Source organism: Archocentrus centrarchus, chromosome 4, assembly GCF_007364275.1.
Source record: "Archocentrus centrarchus isolate MPI-CPG fArcCen1 chromosome 4, fArcCen1, whole genome shotgun sequence".
NCBI classification, from domain to species: Eukaryota; Metazoa; Chordata; class Actinopteri; order Cichliformes; family Cichlidae; genus Archocentrus; species Archocentrus centrarchus.
In genome coordinates, this window is record NC_044349.1 from 33,063,764 (window position 1) to 33,072,616 (window position 8,853).

Genomic DNA, 8,853 nt, shown 5'->3' on the forward strand with positions numbered 1-8,853 from the left:
AGAGTTGTTCCAAAGCCACTCCTTTGTTATTTTAGCTGTGTGCTTAGGGTCATTGTCTTGTTGGAAGGTGAACCTTCGGCCCAGTCTGATGTCCTGAGCACTCTGGAAGAGGTTTTCTTCCAGGATATCACTGTACTTTGCCACATTCATCTTTCCTTCAATTGCAACCAGTTGTCCTCTCCCTGCAGCTGAAAAACACCCCCATAGCATGATGCTGCCACCACCATGTTTCATTGTTGGGCTGGTTGAGCAATGCCTGGTTTTCTTCACACATACCGCTTAGAATTAATGCCAAAAAGTTCAATCTTCATCTCATCAGACCAGAGAATCTTATTTCTCATAGTCTGGGAGTCCTTCATGTGTTTTTTGGCAAACTCTATCCGGGCTTTCATATGTCTTGCACTGAGGAGAGGCTTCCGTCGAGCCACTCTGCCATAAAGCCCCGACTGGTGGAGGGCTGCAGTGATAGCTGACTTTGCGGAACTTTCTCCCATCTGCCTACTGCATCTCTGGAGCTCAGCCACAGTGATCTTTGGGTTCTTCTTTACCTCTCTCACCAAGGCTCTTCTCACACGATTGCTCAGTTTGCCTGGACGGACAGGTCTAGAAAGAGTTCTGGTCGTCCCAAACGTCTTTCATTTAAGGATTATGAAGGCCACTGTGCTCTTAGGAACCTTGAGTGCTGCAAAAATTCTTTTGTAACCTTGGCCAGATCTGTGCCTTGCCACAATTCTGTCTCTGAGCTCCTTGGGCAGTTCCTTCGACCTCATGATTCTCATTTGCTCTGACATGCACTGTGAGCTGTGAGGTCTTATATAGACAAGTGTGTGCCTTTCCTAATCAAGTCCAATCAGTTTAATTAAACACAGCTGGACTCCAATGAAGGAGTAGAACCATCTCAAGGAGGATAAAAAGAAATGGACAGCATGTGAGTTAAATATGAGTGTCACAGCAAAGGGTCTGAATACTTATGACCATGTATTTCAGTTTTTCTTTTTTAATAAATTTGCAAAAATTTCTACATTTCTGTTTTTTTTTCTGTCAAGATTCAATTCAATTCAATTCAATTTTATTTATATAGCGCCAAATCACAACAAACAGTCGCCTCAAGGCTCTTTGTATTGTGGGTAAAGACCCTACAATAATACAGAGAAAACCCAACAGTCAAAACGACCCCCTATGAGCAAGCACTTGGCGACAGTGGAAAGGAAAAACTCCCTTTTAACAGGAAGAAACCTCCAGCAGAACCAGGCTCAGGGAGGGGCAGTCATCTGCCGCGACCGGTTGGGCTGAGGGGAGAGAAAGACATGCTGTGGAAGAGAGCCAGAGATTAATATCAATTAATGATTAAATGCAGAGTGGAGTATAAACAAAGTAAATAAGGTGAATGAAAAACAGTGCATTATGTGAACCCCCCAGCAGACTAGGCCTATAGCAGCATAACTAAGGGATGGTTCAGGGTCACCTGATCCAGCCCTAACTATAAGCTTTATCATAAAGGAAAGTTTTAAGCCTAATCTTAAAAATAGAGAGGGTGTCTGTCTCCCGAATCCAAGCTGGAAGCTGGTTCCACAGAAGAGGCACCTGAAAGCTGAAGGCTCTGCCTCCCATTCTACTCTTAAGTATCCTAGGAACCACAAGTAAACCAACAGTCTGAGAGCGAAGTGCTCTATTGGGGTGATATGGTACTATGAGGTCTTTGAGATAAGATGGTGCCTGATTATTCAAGACCTTGTATGTGAGGAGAAGAATTTTAAATTCTATTCTAGATTTAACAGGGAGCCAATGAAGAGAAGCCAATATGGGAGAAATATGCTCTCTCTTTCTAGTCCCTGTCAGTACTCTAGCTGCAGCATTTTGGATCAGCTGAAGGCTTTTCAGGGAGCTTTTAGGACAGCCTGATAATAATGAATTACAATAGTCCACCCTAGAAGTAATAAATGCATGAATTAGCTTTTCAGCATCACTCTGAGAAAGGATGTTTCTAATTTTAGAAATATTGCGCAAATGCAAAAAAGCGGTCCTGCATATTTGTTTAATATGTGCATTGAAGGACATATCCTGGTCAAAAATGACTCCAAGATTTCTCACAGTGTTACTGGAGGCCAAAGTAATGCCATCCAGAGTAAGTATCTGGTTAGACACCATGTTTCTAAGATTTGTGGGGCCGAGAACAAGAATTTCAGTTTTATCTGAATTTAGAAGCAGGAAATTAGAGGTCATCCAGGCCCTAATATCTTTAAGACATTCCTGCAGTTTAACTAATTGATGTGTGTCATCTGGCTTCATTGATAGGTAAAGCTGAGTATCATCTGCATAACAATGAAAATTGATGCAATGCTTTCTAATAATATTGCCTAAGGGAAACATGTATAATGTAAATAGAATTGGTCCTAGCACAGAACCCCGTGGAACTCCATGATTAACCTTAGTGTGTGAAGAAGACTCCCCATTTACATGAACAAATTGGAGTCTATGAGATAAATATGATTCAAACCACTGCAGTGCAGTACCTTTAATACCTATAGCAAGCTCTAATCTCTGTAATAAAATGTTGTGGTCAACAGTATCAAAAGCTGCACTGAGGTCCAACAGGACAAGAACAGAGATGAGTCCACTGTCAGAGGCTCTAAGAAGATCATTTGTAACCTTCACTAATGCTGTTTCTGTACTGTGATGAATTCTGAAACCTGACTGAAACTCTTCAAATAAACCGTTCCTCTGCAGATGATCAGTTAGCTGTTTTACAACTACTCTTTCAAGAGTCTTTGAGAGAAAAGGAAGGTTGGAGATTGGCCTATAATTAGCTAAGACAGCTGGGTCAAGTGATGGCTTTTTAAGTTTAATTACAGCCACCTTGAAGGTCTGTGGTACATAGCCAACTAATAAAGACTGATTGATCATTTTTAAGATTGAAGCATTAATAATTGGAAAGACTTCTTTGAACAGTCTAGTAGGAATGGGAACTAATAAACATGTTGCTGGTTTGGAGGAAGTAACTATTGAAGTTAACTCTGAAAGTTCAACTGGAGCAAAAGAGTCTAAACAAATACCAGCAGTGCTGAAAGCAGCTGAACATGAAGAATAATCTTTGAGATGGTTATGAATAATTTTTTCTCTAATGTCTAAAATTTTATTTGTAAAGAAATCCATGAAGTCACTACTAGTTAACGTGAAAGGAATACTCGGCTCTACAGAGCTCTGACTCTTTGTCAGCCTGGCTACAGTGCTGAAAAGAAACCTGGGGTTGTTCTTATTTTCTTCAATTAATGATGAATAGTAAGATGTCCTAGCTTTACGGAGGGCTTTTTTATAGAGCAACAAACTCTTTTTCCAGGCTAAATGAGCATCTTCAAATTTAGTGAGACGCCATTCCCTCTCCAGCTTTCGGGTTATCTGCTTTAAGCTGTGCGTTTGTGAATTATACCGTGGAGTCAGGCACTTCTGATTTGAAGCTTTCCTTTTCAGAGGAGCCACAGTATCCAAAGTTATACGCAGTGAGGATGTAAAACTATTGACGAGATAATCAACCTCGCTGGGAGCAGAGTTTAGGTAGCTGCTCTGCACTGTGTTGGCACATGGCACTGAGGAGCATAACAATGAAGGAATTAGATCCTTAAAATTAGTTACAGCACTTTCAGAAAGACTTCTACTGTAATAAAACTTATTCCCCACTGCTGTGTAATCCATTAAAGTAAATGTAAATGTTACTAAGAAATGATCAGACAGGAGGGGGCTTTCAGGGAATACTGTTAAGTCTTCAGTTTCTATGCCATATGTTAGGACAAGATCCAGAGTATGATTAAAGTGGTGGGTGGGCTCCTTTACATTTTGAAAGAAGCCAATTGAATCTAACAATAGATTAAATGCAGTGTTCAGGCTGTCATTCTCAGCATCTACATGGATGTTAAAATCACCCACTATAATTATTTTATCTGAACTGAGCACTAAATCAGATAAAAAGTCTGAGAAATCAGACAGAAACTCTGAGTAAGGACCAGGGGGACGATAGATAATAACAAATAAAACAGGTTTTTGATTTTCCCAATTAGGATGGACAAGACTAAGAGTCAGGCTTTCAAAAGAATGAAAACTTTGTCTGGGTCTTTGATTAATTAATAAGCTGGAATTGAAGATTGCAGCTAATCCTCCTCCTCGACCTGTGCTTTGAGCATTCTGACAGTTACTGTGACTCGGGGGTGTTGATTCATTTAAACTAACATATTCATCCTGCTGTAACCAGGTTTCTGTAAGGCAGAATAAATCAATACGTTGATCAATTATTAAATCATTTACTAATAGGGACTTGGAAGAGAGAGACCTAATGTTTAACAATCCACATTTAATTGTTTTATTTTTTTGTGCAGTTGATAAAGCTGTATTATTTATTGTTTTTGAATTTTTATGCTTAAATAGCTTTTTGCTGATTTTAGCTTTGGTTTTTGGTGGTCTGGGAGCAGGCACCGACTCTATGGGGATGGGGTTTTGGGGGGATGGCAGGAGGAGAGAAGCTGCAGAGAGGCGTGTAAGACTGCAACTCTGCTTCCTGGTCTCAACCCTGGGTAGTCAGTTTTTAGGAGGGTTAATAAATTTGGCCATATTTCTAGAAATGAGAGCTGCTCCATCCAAAGTGGGATGGATGCTGTCTCTCCTAACAAGACCAGGTTTTCCCCAGAAACTTTGCCAATTATCTATGAAGCCCACGTCATTTTTTGGACACCACTCAGACAGCCAGCGATTCAAGGAGAACATGTGGCTAAACATGTCGCTCCTGGTCTGATTGGGGAGGGGCCCAGAGAAAACTACAGAGTCCGACATTGTTTTTGCAAAGTTACACACCGAGTCAATATTAATTTTAGTGACCTCCGATTGGCATAACCGGGTGTCATTACTGCCGACGTGAATAACGATCTTACCAAATCTACGATTAGCCTTAGCCAGCAGTTTCAAATTTCCATGAATGTCGCCTGCTCTGGCCCCTGGAAGACATTTGACTATGGTCGGTGCTGGGGTGCTGAGTGCTGGGGTGCTGAGTGTACATTAATGAGAAATAAAATGAACTTTTTTGATTTTAGCAAATGGCTGCAATGAAACGAGTGAAAATGTTAAAGGGGTCTGAATACTTTCCATACCCTCTGTATACTACATCCACCTATCTATACATACACTGGGGAAAATAAGTATTTGATACCCTGCCGATTTTGCACATACATTTTCCCACATACAAAGAATGGAGAGGTCTGTAATATTTATTGTAGGTACACTTCAACTGTGAGAGACACTCTAAAAAAAATTTTTTTTAAATCCAGAAAAATCACATTGTATAATTTTTAAAAAATTAATTTTCATTTTATTGCATGAAATTAGTATTTGATACAATTCAGTTAAATTTTATGTATATAGCACCAAATCACAACAGTCACTTCAAGGCGCTTTGTATTGTAAGGTAAAGACACAACAATAGAAAAACAGAACTTAATATTTGGTACAGAAACCTTTGCTTGCAAATCCAGAGGTCAAACTTTCCTGTAGTTCTTGACCAAGTTTGCAAACACTGCAGCAGGGATTTTGGCCCACTCCTCCATATAGATCGTTCAGGTTTTGGGGCTGTCACTCTTACTGAGGGAAGGAGGTTGTTGGCCAAAATCTTGCGATTCACAACCCCATCCATCCGCCCTTCAATACAGTGCAGTTGCCCTGTCCCCTCTGCAGAAAAGCAGCCCCAAAGTATGATGTTTCCACCCCATGCTTCACAGTTGTGACAGTGTTCTTGGGGTTGTACTCATCCTTCTTTCTCCAAACATGGCGAGTGGAGTTGATACCAAAAAGCTCTATTTTGGTCTCATTAGAATTAGCATTAGATGAATTTATTGTCATTATACATCAAGACATACAATGAAATTGCGTGCCTCCTCTGGATCACCCAGATGGTCACTGGTGAACTTCAAATGGGTTTATAATAATAATAATAATACCTTTAATTTATAACACACTTTACATTTTAAAAACCTCAAAGTGCTACAAAACAAAAAACATAACAAACAGTAAAAGTATAAAACACACTAAATAACAAATCATGGTGTAAATTAAAATACACCAGGGTGTAGATAAAATAGCTAAAAATTACGGACGAAGATTAAAAGCTCTTATGAAAAGAAAAGTCTTTAAGCCCTTTCTAAAACTGTCCAAAGTTTGAGGCGCTCTCAGTTCAGATGGAAGCGAGTTCCATAGACGAGGGGCAACCACACAGAAAGCCCGGTCACCCATAGTCCGTAAATTTGTCCTTGGTACGATGAGGGAGTTTGTGTGAGCCGATCTGGAGGAGCGTGTCGTACATTTTAAAGAAAGAAGTTCTTTAAGGTAGGAAGGGGCATTGCCATAAACACATTGATAGGTAAGAAGAGCGACCTTATAGTCAATCCTGTAAGAAACAGGAAGCCAGTGGAGGGACTGAAGAGTTGGTGTAATATGATCATATTTGCGAACTCCCTTCAGTATACGGGCCGCAGCGTTTTGAACGTACTGGAGTTTCTGAAGACTCTTGTTGGGGATGCTGACAAAGAGTGCATTACAGTAATCCAGTCTGGAAGAGACAAATGCATGGATCTTGGAAAGTTAAGACAGGGCGGAGTTTTGCAATATTGCGAAGGTGGTAAAATGAGATTTTACTAAGGTGGTTTATATGGAGTTCCATGTTGAGTTGGGGATCCATCCTAACACCAAGATTGGTAACTGATGAGGAGAGAGGAATACTGTGTCCAAGAAAAGATAAACTAACGATGGGTGATGATTTGATCTGGTGGGGAGTACCAATCATGATTGCTTCTGTTTTAGAAGCTGTTAAGCTGGAGAAAATTATCTTCCATCCATCCCTTGACCTCCTCCAGACATTTAACAAGCCTTGGAAACGATGGAGACGGCGATGACAAAGGTGCAGGTGGAAGAGGCTTGTCAGCAGTGGCTTCAATATATAACTGCGTGTCGTCAGCATAGCAGTGAAACGAAACACCATGTTTGTTTATGATCTGACCCAGAGGAAGCAGATAAAGGTTAAACAAAGCTGGTCCAAGCACAGATCCCTGGGGCACCCCACAGGCGACAATGTGGGGTTCCGATTTGGCATCGCCCAATGCAACACATTCAGATCGATTTGTGAGGTAGGAACTGAACCAATCAAGGGCTGGGCCAGAAAACCCAGCGGTGTATTGAAGCCTGTGTAATAGGATGTCATGATCAACCGTGTCAAATGCCACTGATAAGTCCAGGAGGATGAGAACGGAGGGGGAACCATTATCAGCTGCCATCAACAGGTCATTCTTGATTCTCACGAGTGCTGTTTCTGTGCTGTGGGCAGTGCGAAATCCAGATTGAAATTTTTCGTAGAGATTATTGCAGCTAAGATGATTTTGGAGATGCATTGCAACAACTTTTTCCAGAACTTTAGAAATAAATGAGAGGTTTGAGATTGGCCTGTAGTTTACTAGGTTATCCGGATCAAGAGTAGGTTTTTTTAGTATGGGTCTGATGATGGCTTTTTTCAAAGAAGAGGGAGCATGGCCACTTCGCATGGAGAGGTTGACAATAGAACAGATGATGGGGGTAAGAAGAGGTAGATATGTTTTCACCAAGGTGGTAGGAAGAGGATCTAGGGGACATGTAGTGGTCCTCATCTTCCTGATGGTGTCCTGGATCTCTTCTGATGTAACAGTTGGGAAGCAGGTGAAGGGGTGAGAAGTAGCACTCAGCCTATAATCTGAAATTACAGTTTTTGAACCTGATAGAGCTGTACGTATTGAGGAGATCTTGGATGTAAAGAAGGCCATAAACCTGTTGCATTGCTCCACTGCGGCATCAGAGGTAATGGTAGAAGGAGATTTCATAGTAAGAAGACAGTTTACTGTTTTGAAGAGCTGTTTGGAACAACCAGGGTTTCTACCAATGATGTCAGAGAAGAACTGCGAACGGGCAAATTTCAAGGAATGAGCATAGGCCCTTTGATGTGCTCTGTACATTCGTTTATGCACAGTGAGCCCCGTAGATATATATCGGTGCTCCAGGGCCCGTTCTGCAGTCTTCATTTTCCGAAGTTCATTTGAATACCAAGGAGCTGACCGAGAGAATGTAACAGTTCTTGTTTTAATTTGCGCATGGGAGTCCAAGAGGTTACTAAGATGAGCGTCATAGTAACCGAGTGCTTCATCAGCTGATGTAAAGTCTCTACAGAGGCACTGAAGCTCAGCTACAAAGCCAGATGTGTCAATGTTTTTAATATTTCTAAAACATATCTGGCGTTTAGGCTTGGTAGTGAGTGCAGTGGAGCGTAGTTTCAAAGATATTGCCTTGTGATCAGATACACCCAGGTCATAGGCCTGCAGATGAATAGGAAGTGTGGCGCTTGTGATAACAAGGTCCAGGGTGTGACCCCCTTTATGAGTAGGGATATGGACATGCTGCCTTAAGTTAAAGCAATCTAGTAGTTGGAGAAATTCGGCAGCAAGATGATCAGTAGGGGCGTCGACATGAATGCTGAAGTCTCCCAGTATGATAATATTTGCTGAAGACACAAAAATGGTGGATAAAAGATGAGACATCTCGGAGATAAAGGATGCGTTTGGTTTTGGTGGTAGGTAGATGAGGAGAACTAACACTGAGGTAGGTAAGTTTGATTTAAATGCCAAGCATTCAAAAGATGACCATTCAGGTAGGTTTACTGAAGAAAGATCCAGGTTATTACGGTAAATTACTGCAAGTCCACCACCACGCCCCTTACTACGGGCTTTCTGGAAGTAACTGTATTCTGTAGGACAGCACTCATTTAGAGCAATAAAGGTATCAGGTTTATGCCAAGTCTCA